At 42.2% G+C, this 12,646-nt stretch overlaps 1 pseudogene; it reads left to right on the top strand.

Annotated features, from left to right (window-relative positions):
• Positions 1-7,742: 7,742 nt before the first annotated feature.
• On the top strand, positions 7,743-12,217 carry LOC116256602 (AT-hook motif nuclear-localized protein 20-like; annotated as a pseudogene).
• The last annotated feature ends 429 nt before the right edge of the window (positions 12,218-12,646 follow it).

The raw sequence follows: 12,646 nt of genomic DNA, 5'->3' as shown, positions 1-12,646 counted from the left end.
CCATACTGTATGTGGAACTGGATGCTGCTTCTAATGAAGGCACTTCTTTAGTATCTCCGTGTTTGACCTTTTTGGCAAGCCACATTTTCTTTTATATGCAAGCATCTTTGATGTGCGCTGAGCAGTTCCCTGATACTGAATATCTTGCATATATTTGGGCCAAAATGAATCTTGCAATCTAAAGTTATTTTGTAGCAGTGGTTCTATGTCTTATTGCCAACTTGGAAAATTGTCTCCCTTCTTCTGTAGTCTTTTATTTTCAACGACGTTCTTAGGTTTAATCAGGTTTACGGACAGGCATTCCATTGAAGGCCTTGTAAAGCTGAGCACTCATGTATGATGCACTTTTATACTTGGGTTAAAACATGTATTGCCGTCTGGCAGTGAGGTGAAATTTATTAACTTTGGTCATTTACTTCAGCATAACATTTGATGAAAATTTGGTTCTTTAGTTACTGTTTCTTGTTATTTGATATTTCTGCTACCAATTCTGCTGTTTCGTCTAAATGTAGCTAAAGTAGCCGTTTATTTTTGCATGGATTCTTTTATGCAGAAGGAATCACCTATAGTTGACTAGGTTTCCCCCCTGGGCATCTGCTGTGGATGTACTATTCACTTGACTTGCTGCCCTACCACATAAAAACAGAATAGCGTCCAAAAGAAACCCGTTAGAGATGAACTATGTTCCTAAAGCGTAACTATGTCCTCAGATGCTGTTTCCGTCACCTCTTTGTATCATTTGAATGAATATGAACAAGGACTTTTTGTTAGGAAAATGTAGGAATTTGATGTGGAGAATACATGTTTGCCAACGTACATAGGTCCACGGAACTTGTCTATATCTACCTTATTTGTTGTATCAACTGTATAAGACAGTACAAGAACCTCTTAATATAGGAAGTTGTTACCATCGGCATTTTGTGTCGTTCATCAAGTTCTGATTTCGTGATTTCTCCAAGAATATTACTGTCAAGAGAAAAGGAGAGTTTTATATATTAGGACTAACGTATTTTGCAGTTTTATTGTTTTGGTAGGAAAAAGATATTTCAACGCCGATTTAGGGCTATAATCAATCCCTTAAGATGATTCTTCTTTTTCAAGTTAGAAGTCATTGATGCATGTGAGGCCTAGCACTCCTTATGAGTTGATCATCTGCCAGACTTGAAGAGCCATTGGTGTGCTGGCGTACTGACGTCTTTAGACCTGATACGACCTAATCGGGTACGAATGGTATACGAATTTAGTTTTTTTTTTTTTTGAGTCCGATGATTAGATCATATAAGTTTCCACTCACAACCAATTACTGGAATTTGATCCAGAACGTGCCCGCCTATTTGGATCGAGGTCCAAAGGATAATCCAATTTTCTTGAGAACTAAATTTTCTGCGGCTTCATTGTAATTCACCATGGATAAAAGTCCATAAATCGAAAGGGGAAGAGGGAAGGGGGTGAGAGAGAGAGAGAGATGGGGGGTGGGGGCCGAACAGCCAACTTTTTGTTTCTTGCACTACCCACCAACCGCGTCCCGGCGCTTTCTTCTCCTCTACTCTACTGGAGAGGGTAGTGGGGGCCTCACCGGGCTGGCCATACCACGAGGTGACAGCTAAAGGTGGGGCGGGGGTGGGGGGGGGGGGGGGGGGGGCGGGGGCGAGGATACAGCCCTGTTTTGGTCAATCATGGATGACTTTCTTGTAGGGTCCAAGCATGTGGTAGGCGCCACCAGGCAAATTCACATGGCATTGTTGTACAGCATGAGCATGGATAATACTTACGCACTGTAGCATTCTTTTACTCCATGGGGGAGTAACGGATGCCTTAGCCTGACTCGACCCGCATGATATGTCATATTTTGGCATGTGGGTAAGCTTGTTTCTTGATTCTATAGATTGCATCTCAATATTGGCCATGAGCTAAAAGCTGGAGCTGCCATCTGAGGCAAAGACCTGAGCCCAAACAAGGACTGACTACACTTGATTTTAGCCAAAAGGTCTAGAAAGGTATAGCCAGAAGGTCTCGTGTACCTTTTTCACTGTCATTAGGTACAGGTTCCTTAGTCTAGGAAAGGGCTATGCAGAGTAAATACTCTTAATAAGTTTCACTTTTGGCATTTCAATGATGATTCCTAATGGGTGGCGAAAATGAATCACATCAAAGAAAGGTGCAACTAGTAGTCACTCTAAGAATGGTTGCATGTCTCAATTTAAATAGGAATCCTAGATTTCATGTATTTAGTTGATGAGAATCCTATTCGTTTGCAGCCCTGTACATGATATCTTTGATAGCAGTAGATGCATGTGCTTGTTCCGCAGAAAGGTGACATGGTAGGAGGGCATTTAACGTGCAGGGTAGGATGAAAGAGGGGAAAATGTGGGAAACCCAAGTGATTCCCTACTGAAATTTGGCGCACATTGCGGAGAGAGAGATTGAGAGAGAAAAAGAAGGCGCGGCATGGATAAGTGACACATGGCTGCCTGAATAAGACAGTTGTGAAACAATGTCAATGTGATCCTCTGTCCTTACCTTTTTCCTTTATTCAAATGTTTGGTTTCAATACCTTTTAGCTTGAGAGAGAGAGAGAGAGAGAGAACTAAAATTCTAATCCGATGGTCTTGAGTCCTGACGCATTGTCGTAAGAAAGATATTGTTGACTTATCGGTTTGTTCAGCTGATAAATATTGTTACGGATTGGCCTATATTTGTTTCAGAGTTTGATTTTAAGAACTACAAAACACTTTAGAATATTTTAATTAATTTTAATCAAGAAATCTAAAAATTGAAAACTTTTCGTCCTTGTAGCCGTACGATGCGATATTGATAATGGTACTTGAGCATGTAATAGATTTAAAGGGAATGGAAAGTAGGATGGGTAAGTAAGAGCACAGATTATTAAATATGAATTGGGTTCAATAAGAAAGACAGTCTAAGAGAGAGAGAGAGAGCAACACCACGATTAATTGTGTTATCACACGCAAACTCACACGTCGAACATACTATAATACTATAAGTCCTATATGTCTCTTCATGATACACTTTGTTACATTTGTGATCACATTTTTCTTCCACCCTTTTACAAAGGATTGTGCGATTGATTTGTTATTTCTCTCTCTTTATTGTCCGGTCGAATTTGAGCCTTTTTTTGTTTTTTTTTTTAACTTTGACTTCACGGATGACCTCAAAGAATCAATTCTAGAGGTCTACAATGGGATTGTTGAAATTTGATGCACGAATTGAAATGTTGCGATTTTTAATAAATTTAAATAATGTAAAACTGTGATCTTAAATTATGTCGAACTTTGACAATTTATTTTTGAAACATTTATGGAATGCCAAGTTCCTGGATCATATATATATATATATAGCTATTCAAACTGATGCACATGACAGGCAACTCCTAGTTTGTAGTTGCTTAGATAAGGACACATGGGCACATGGATTTTAATTTGTCCAATTTGTTCCGATTAACATACACGTAGTTTTTAGCAGGAGACAAGATCTAGACTGTACGATTATGATGTACAAGTAGTCTTTCCGTGGACATCAACATCAAAAGCCGGTAACATATTACAAATTGTGCAACTTTACGAGATCTAGCTTAAGTCAGAAGGCATTATTCTTTCTTGAAACATGAGACAAAGAAACACGGAAGATCCTTTAACTACTTCAAAACAAAATCAAAGGGCCATAACGTACCAAGCTTGCTGCCACAAATAAAGAAGTTATTGAGTATAATTTTCTATCTCAATCGCTAGAGATTTACTCTCAACGGGTTCATGGACCTGCGCTGTAGAATTTATTCTCGACGGACCAGATTTGGGCTTCGCACTGGCTTGTTTCTCTGAGCACGGATCGTCACCCTTAACCAGTTACATAGATCCTAGTGGCCTATTCTCTTGAAAGAAAACTTGCCTAAGTCACCCACATATACACGCGCAAACACGCATTCTGGTTGTTAAAACTCACTGTCTGGAAATAACTTTTATCAAATCTAAACAAAAGATATGATCGTCTGGTCTGCAAAACGTGAAGATTGGAGATCTGAAATCCTGATGATCTCAGGCTTTGTTCGTGTTCTTTTCTTCCACTTCCTTTCTTTTTGTCTCATTTCTCTTTCATTTGTCCCTCAAGCCTCCCGTACATATTATCACCACCGGCGCATATAATGAACAAATGGTAATGAAAACTTTGGATCAGATCTCTCTTTTTCTCATTATTTACTTAATTATATTTTCTCTGATCCTTGGATGTATTTTTTGTTTGCAATTAATCTATAACGTCTTTAATTTTTTGACTCTCCAGAATGTTGTAGCAAAGAAATTAACGAACCAACCATGTTGCCGACACTGGCCGAGAGAGCCGTGTTCAGAACGAATGGTGAAGGCTTTATCTGATTTGCGTGCAGAGGAGCAGTTGGTGGCACTGCTGCCTTAGAGTGGTGGCGAAGTTTGCAGGTGGGGGCAATCCCGTCATCCTCCAAAGTCAAAAGACAGATTCGTCATCTTGTCGGCAACTTACGAACCCGGAAGACCGTTGCCGCGCGAACGTGATAACTTGCCCCCTACTTCACCTCCAACGGTCAAAAAAGCACGACCCCAACAAACTTCCTCGTGACCAAAATACCCTTATCCTTTCACCGTTTTCGCATCGATGCACCTTTCGCCTGTGCATGCCGATCGCCAATATAATTATTGGTCGCCCTTTGACACAGGTTCTGCAAATAATTGAGAAGGATGTCAAATCCAACTTGACAACAGGTCGGGAAAAGATCCAAGAATATTATGAATGGGAGACAATTATTTTTTTTTGGTTTTCTCCTCCTATTGGCGGTCAGGAGAAAGGGAAGTTCATACCAGTTTATGTTAAAAGATGAATTTAGATATTCAACTCATATAACTTTCTTTTGTTTGAATACTCTACGCCCCATTTTTAGACATCAAGATGTCAACGAGTTGAATTCGAATTGGATGTAACTTTTATCATACCAACTTCCACCTCTTTAGATTATGTGAATAAAGAAATTCTATACAAATATCTAAATCTGGCTTTTAAATTCACCTCGAAATGCAATCTAAAAGTCACTTTTAAATTCATATCCGAGTTTGCATTATGATATGCTAAGAACTGAATTCTAAAATATAGATATTAACAATAGGAAAATTTAACTGGCCATATTAACGCTTATTATCCCATAGCATATTTATTTAAAATGGATTCCATGTTTGATTGGATATTATTTCTCAAGACTGAATCTGGTCCATTTTCTTGCTTGGATTTTTTACTTGAAACCTGACTCAGTAAAAGCAATTAGGTCGGATATTCCATCCCATTCCACACATCCCCTAATTAGACGTCTTAAGAACCAAAATCAAAAGTCTTATTCTTAGGTACTTCAACTTCCATGAGTGAGAATCCATCAACCTCTTGTAGAGACCACGCCGACCCTGAAAGAGTATAGCTGAACGAAGAAAACCTCTTTATACTCGACAATCTCCTAACCAACTCCTTAGATTTTTGAATTGAATAGATATGAACTTGATTCCAGCCATGAACTACTTGGTTTAATTGCTAGGCCCTAAAGATCGGTGCACATACATGCATCAAGTATGAATGCAAAGTCAAAATAAAGTTTGATATATTAACTTTAGTGGCCCGCAGCAGCCCCATGCATCCCTGCCTCTGGACTACCTATGCCAGGACCAGAGGGTCAGTTGAATGTCCTTGAGAGTTTTACACTTTGAGCAAGCAACTAAATCTCTCGGCCAATGGTAGTTGGATCCTAAAAAAGGAAAAAAAAAACAGGTCTACTGATTGGTCCCAAAAAAAAAAAGAAAAAAAAAAAGAAACAAGAAGAGAACTACAATCTACATGAACAAAAATGCCTCAGCTTTCAAAAGGCATAAGAGATAATGTAAGACACTAGTAGTTAACTTGTTTAAATGCAACTGCCTTTGTTAGAGAAAACAAAGCCTGCCTTTCGCTCACACAGGTTTTTTTTTTTTCTCATTAATTTATCGCCAAAGATGATACCTTCGCAGTGAGTCAAAGCAAATACGGGACTCTTGCATTACTAGCTAAGGGGTTTTCCACCATCAAGACTCTGCTAATTCTTACATCATGGTTGCATCCAGTAGTTGCCATGCATGACAAGAAGAAAAGATATTACTCCCGTGTGAATCTTTTGGAACTAGCAAAGATCATGTTCAATAATTAGATTGACTAATTTTACAAATGACTAGATTCAGACTAAGGGTCGATTTTGTTAGCATTCCTACTTCAAGTTAAGGTGACTAAGCACCTGGTTGGGACTAATTTCAATTTGAATGTACATGCATTTGAATTCCTGTAATAGCATTTGCGTAGAATTACACATTTGCAGTGGGCCAGAGGCCAATTTCATTAGGTTAAACCATTCGGAGACGAAATTAGAATACTATGCTGCTTGGTTAACCACTCCACGACTGAAAATTGATAACATAATTTTACTATAAAATAATTCTAGTTGCCCGCGCAGAAATAACCCATGTCTGAAACAGTTATTATTATGCCTTCCTCTGCTCATGACTTCTCTAAGGCAATGTCATATGATCTAGTGGAGATCACCATTAATGGTGGACTTTAACATCTACCAACTATCATGGGAGAAGAAGATCAGAGGCCAAATTCCAAGCAACAAAGAGAAAAAAAAGGCAAATGAAACATTGTCTACCTTCTGCGATACGATTTCAAACCACCATCTTGAATTTTCATCTTAAACCACCTTCGAGTGACAAACAGGAAGGGCACATGGTTGTTGCCGAGTAGTTATATCTCATTTATTCCCCAAGTTTTTGCCCTGAAAGCAGCACAGTCTGGAAGAAAAAACTGAAACGGCACCTCATTGTTCCAATTATTGCTACTATTATGATTAGTTAAGTTGAGGAAAAGTCCCTCTTCGGACCGGATCATATATTGGCAGCTGCCATCGTAAGAGCCTGCGAAATGAATCGATGCTGGCCGATCATACATAGGTTTGAAAGAAAATATATTCTTGTTTTATGTAAAACAGATTTTGATTATAAATTTAAATAGAGAAAGGAGGCCGAAGGTTTGGAAACTACTTGATACATTGTTTTATCTAGTTTTATCCAGTCTCTTCAACTTGTGAGGTTTATAAGCTCTTTAGATTGTGATAAGCTGAGGTTAGGCAGACCCAACCTGATCTCAACGATAATCAACAAGGGCATACAGCTATTGTACGCAAGAAGAAGCCTCAGATCTCCACTCTGGAGGTTTATCCTTCCATTACATCTATCATTAGCATAATTTACTACATTATCCAAAAAGGACAACTAATGAATCTTTATCGGATGTATTAAAAAGAAATCGGGGAGGTGGGTAATTTGGGACTAAATTACAGAAAGATCTTCGTGTTCGAAAATTAGAAACGAAACTTTGATATGATCAGCGGAAAATTGCGATACCTTCAAAATATTTCCTAATTTGATGCGATGGCAATGCAGAATCAGTATTTGACACAAACGTATTAACTTTTTTTTTTTTTTTTTTTTTTTATCGTACTTGTATGACCGGTTATAAGGATCCAAACTTGATAATTACTGGTACGTTAAGTCCTGAATTATATATCAACATTTTTGTGTTCACTTTTATTGCTTCTGTTGCAATATTAGTGTTATGTTTCGAGGGTCATAACATAGCCGAGGACACATTTTTCTGTTTGATTTCTATTGATGCTACCATTACAAAAGATGACATACACAGACATTGGAGCTAAACAGGCTACTGTAAAGGTTGGATAAGAGGGGTGGCTTCACCAAGTTATTCAGTGACAAGTCTTTTAAAGGAAAAAGTGTAGGAACATGAGCCAGAGCCGAGAGGATAAGAGAAAAGCAAGTCTTGAGATTAATTAGTGGGGAGAGAGAGAGGGTCAGTTCAATCTCTAATGGTAGACCATTTTCTTGAATACATCTCATGTTGGGACACGAGAACAACTGACGTGCTCCCAAATTCTTCACTGTCTCACGTGCACGTTACCCCACCATTCACCAAAACCCACCAATTCTCAGACCAGCCCAGGAAATATCGAGATACTGCCAAAACCAGCATCAGGAAACCGCTTTCTTCCTTTGAAAAAACCTCATCTCTCTCTCTCTCTCTCTCCCCCCTCTTCTTCATGAAGTTTTAGTCCTTGAGAACATCGTTTTTGGTTGTGTTTGTATGGTACGCCGCACGATCCTCAAACAAAGGGAAGTGATCTGAGTTTTCTTTTTCCCTAACAAGATCGCCTTTATACACATTCAGGCAGTACAGTCCCTTTAGTTCTTTGCGTTTTCTGATTTGGTGTCTTTTGAATCTTTCTTTTTTATAAAAATTTTCTTGGGTAGTGCTTATTCAACAATCGGATGAATTTAACAAAAGTTTGCGAACACTGAGTAGTAGTACAACAGCCACCTTTAGGCTGCTAGACTCTCTCTCTGTGCTGAGCAAATGTTAGCGCTTTTCTAAAGGAGTTGATAATGCTCTCATCATCTTGTTCCATTTTCTTCTTTACGTAGTTCTTGGTATTTCCTTGTCATCCTTTTCCAAGTTTCAACTATGGCTTGGCATGTGGTCTAAAGTCTAAGCTCTCTCTCTCACTATTGGGGATGGGGGCCTTTTCCTTTTGCTGGGGATCAGATCATGTGGAAGAACTTCCTTTTTGGGGCGAAAATAAATAGATAAACGAACTGCTTCTGTTCATTATCTGATCGAACACTATTTTGCTGGACCTACTGTTCCCTTGTTTCCCACTTCCCCTCTTCCGCCGGATCCAACCCAATCCGAACCGAAGAAAGAACACCTGCCCTTCCTTCTCCCTGCCATCGTCGCCTTTCCAGCCTTATATAGGGACATAGAAGAAAATCTCCCTGCTTTTTTTCTTTTGGCCAGAAGAGCCTAAAAGCCAAAAACTCAAGCCGACTCGTCACGGCAACCGAACTGCTAGATTCCTTCCCACCGCCTGTCCTGTCTGCTTCGTAGGTCTTTTCTTGGATTGTCGTTCTTCTTCTTCTTCTTCTTCTTCTTGTTAGAGAGCGAGAGAGAGAGGTTTTCTCCTCTCCATGGTTTTGTCGGGCAGTTGTTTTTGAAGGAGAAAGAAGGATCGGTGAAGAAGGGAGAGCTGGCGAACAGGTGGTGGTCGGGGAATGTGGGGCTCGGAGGGGCGGACCACGCCATAGCCTCCTCCGGCCTCCACCTCCACACCTCCGAAGTCGACTCGGCGGGACGGCCTGGACTCGGCCCGCCAAAACTCGATCAAGATACTGCCACTAACGGTGGCAACGACGAGGAGGAGAACGACGCAGGGCGGGGGACTACTGCCGAGCACGAGCAGGCAGACCACGCGACGGGGGCAGAGGCGGTGGTGGAGCCAGGCCCTCGCCGTCCGCGCGGCCGCCCTCCCGGATCCAAGAACAAGCCGAAGCCCCCCGTCGTCGTCACGAGAGAGAGCCCCAACGCCCTCCGGAGCCACGTTCTCGAGATCAGCAGCGGCAGCGACGTCGCAGAGAGCGTTGCCGCCTTCGCGCGCCGCAGGCAGCGCGGCGTATGCGTGCTAAGCGGCAGTGGCGTCGTCACCGACGTCACGCTTCGGCAGCCGGGCGCACCCGGTGCGGTCGTGGCGCTTCGTGGCCGGTTCGAGATCCTCTCCCTCTCAGGCGCCTTCCTTCCGGCGCCTTCTCCGCCAGGCGCCACGGGACTCACGGTCTACCTGGCGGGGGGCAGGGACAGGTCATCGGCGGCTGTGTCGTGGGTCCGCTCGTCGCCTCCGGCCCAGTCATCGTCATCGCGGCCACCTTCACCAACGCCGCGTACGAGAGGCTCCCGGTAGAGGAAGAGGCGGAGAACCAGGCGGCGCAGCAGCAGCAGCAGCAGTCGTCTCCTGGCGGTGTGAGCACTTCGCAGAGCAGCGGCGGCGGCGGTGGGGGGAGCGGCGGGCAGCAGCAGCAACGCGATTTGGCGGAGCCTTCGTCGTTGCCTATCTATAACCTGCCACCCAACTTGCTGTCTAATGGGCAGATGCCGCATGAAGTCTACGGTTGGGCTCCTTCACGTCCGCCACCACCATACTGATTCTCCTTTCCTTTTTGTGCAACTTTTAAATGGTTCTTTTGTTCATTTTTTAGAACGGTAATTTTTCTCTTCTCTTCTCTTCTCTTCTCTTCTTTTGTGTGCTGTGCGACATGTTTGTGAGGCTTCGTGGGTGATTGGGTGTGTACAAATAGTCCTAACGACGGTCACTTTTCCTTCAATTATTTGTTCCTTGTTATTTTTGGCTGTTCAAGAAGCTTAGACTGATTGTGCTTCCCCAGTTGTTATATGAATGGACGAGAGATGCGTTTGTGCTTACAAGTGCGAACGGCAATCTATAGAGAGAGAGAGAGAGAGAGAGAGAGAGAGAGAGAGAGAGAGAGAGAGAGAGAGAGAGAGAGCGAGAGTTTCTTACTTCGTAAGGCATTCTATTCTTTGTTGGAATAAATATTTTTGGTGCTTCAATTTTCCGAGGTTAAGTTGACGAAAGATGGTGCAACGGTGATCAGTTGTCGAAATAAGACTATGGGGAGGAACTGGGAGCTATTTCGTTCGTCTTCCTCTCCTTGTTCGCTCTAACTTCCGCGACTGAATTCATCATCACAAATGAAAATTGCTCCTCAAGTTTCTTTTTCAAGATGAGAGCTTCTGGGCGACTGTGTTCTTCCTTTCTTTATTTATGCTGATTGCTGAGCACATGTCATCGGAAAGATGGACGAAGAAAGAGGAGAAGAGAGGATAAGAGAGGAGGTAGGGTTCAACAAAACAAAGTTATTAGGGCTTTTGACAAGACAGAAAGAATCAATGGGGAGTGGGATGTTCTCTTTGATGCTTATCTGAGAGCCCCTTGAATGATTGCAGTTATTTTGATGGAGTGAGCCGAGTGGATAAGTGTGGATGCCACAGGATCTCCGTCGGGTTTCTCCATTGGTTGACTGGGCTGTGACAGCCGCAAGCAGCAACAGAACTGTGGGCTAAGCCGCCGGTGCACAATGAGCTGGCTGAGCAGACACATGCTCAACGTTCAAGAAACCAGTCAAATCTCCACGAAGCCCCAGGGTAAACCAAAGTGAGCTCGTTTCGTGATGTCAAATAGCTGCCTGATGCATGAGCATTGAGCTTTTAAAAGAAACTTTTGTGGGTCCTAAATTCCTAATCTCATTTAGTTCCTTTCTCATAAGCAATCTAGCAAGTATCTACTCGGCCTGACCTTTGTTTGTTTAGACCACGAGAGTTTAAATAATTATGTGAAGGAAAGAAGCTGGAAAATGCCACCGAGCTCGTCTAATCCTGAACCAATCAGCATGCACTCCTAAGTGGAACCATTAATAGAGACCAAGATCCTCCCTAGCTGCAGCCTCTATCCCTCATCCCGTAATCTGCTTTAGAAACTCGTCATTGCAATTCATTCCATGAAATGGAACCTCTTAGATGGTGCCAATGGCCCCTTCTGATATACCAATAGGACATGGATTTAGTATAGAACGAACCTAGCTACCTGACATTACCCTACGAGTGAGTATGCCCGCTAGCTCCCAAAGATCCCTTTTTTGCCAGTTTTTGTTCATGATGAAAGACCTGGATCTGCCCCTAGTCCTGCTACTTTCTATCCTCAGCTTCCTCATGGTTGCGTCTCCACAAGGCATGTGTGTATATGTGTGGTTTGAGCAATTTATCAAGAGTTTACGCCTCAGGGGTAGTCCGTCTAAACATCCCTTCTCATCAAAAGGAGAAAACTAAGAAAGGGTCTTCGATTTGTTTTCCAAAAGAATTAGTGCCATGATTTTGAAGCTGGGGATTATTTTATCTAAGAGAATCATGGCGAAACATTCATTGATGTTTCTCCCTTTCATTTGGTGCAAGTAACGTACAGCCATGAGTTCTTGAACAAGATCAGAGGATCTGCCTTCTTCCAGGGCCACCACAATGGGGCAGAAGGTTGCAGAGTTACTAACAAATGACCCTCCTGATTCATGGTACTGATAAGTTGCTGCGATGTACACCATTGAAGTTTCTTCCTGCCGTTTTAAAGCATATATGTTGGTTGGCCGTTTGATTATTACTCAAAGCGGCCAAGCCCGTGGCATTTGATCTTATTCTACGGTTTCCTGTGTATGTTGTGGCTCTTTTTTTTCTAAGATGGTCATGTATTTATGAGAACTGCCATAGGCATGCTGGCATCTGGTAGTGGATCTGTTTTGCCACCGTAATTTTATGTTGCTTTACTTTACTGTCTTCTCTTGTACTTTTACCAAGCGATATCTTCCGATCGGCCAAGTTGGTACAGTGCTTAGTCGCGTCGCCACTGGCCGCGCACAGACGATATCACTGTACCACCACGTCCTCATTCTCCAGTACAGTCACCCTGTAGCATGTGCCTTGCGTTCTGGATTTTCTTAGTATATCTTATTTTGTCATATTTTCTCTGAAACGTCATATCTGTTCATCCCAAGATGGACGGCTTACCAGAAGGTGTCAGCCCTTAGTATTTGGTCATCTTTCGGCAAAATGTATTTGGTTTCTGTCAGAGATTTCGCGGTCGTCTTATAGTACAGTAATTTGACTGCTTTTTGTTATGGAAATTATC

This window comes from Nymphaea colorata, chromosome 6, assembly GCF_008831285.2.
Source record: "Nymphaea colorata isolate Beijing-Zhang1983 chromosome 6, ASM883128v2, whole genome shotgun sequence".
NCBI lineage: Eukaryota > Viridiplantae > Streptophyta > Magnoliopsida > Nymphaeales > Nymphaeaceae > Nymphaea > Nymphaea colorata.
This window is presented reverse-complemented; position numbering and strand designations above follow the sequence as displayed.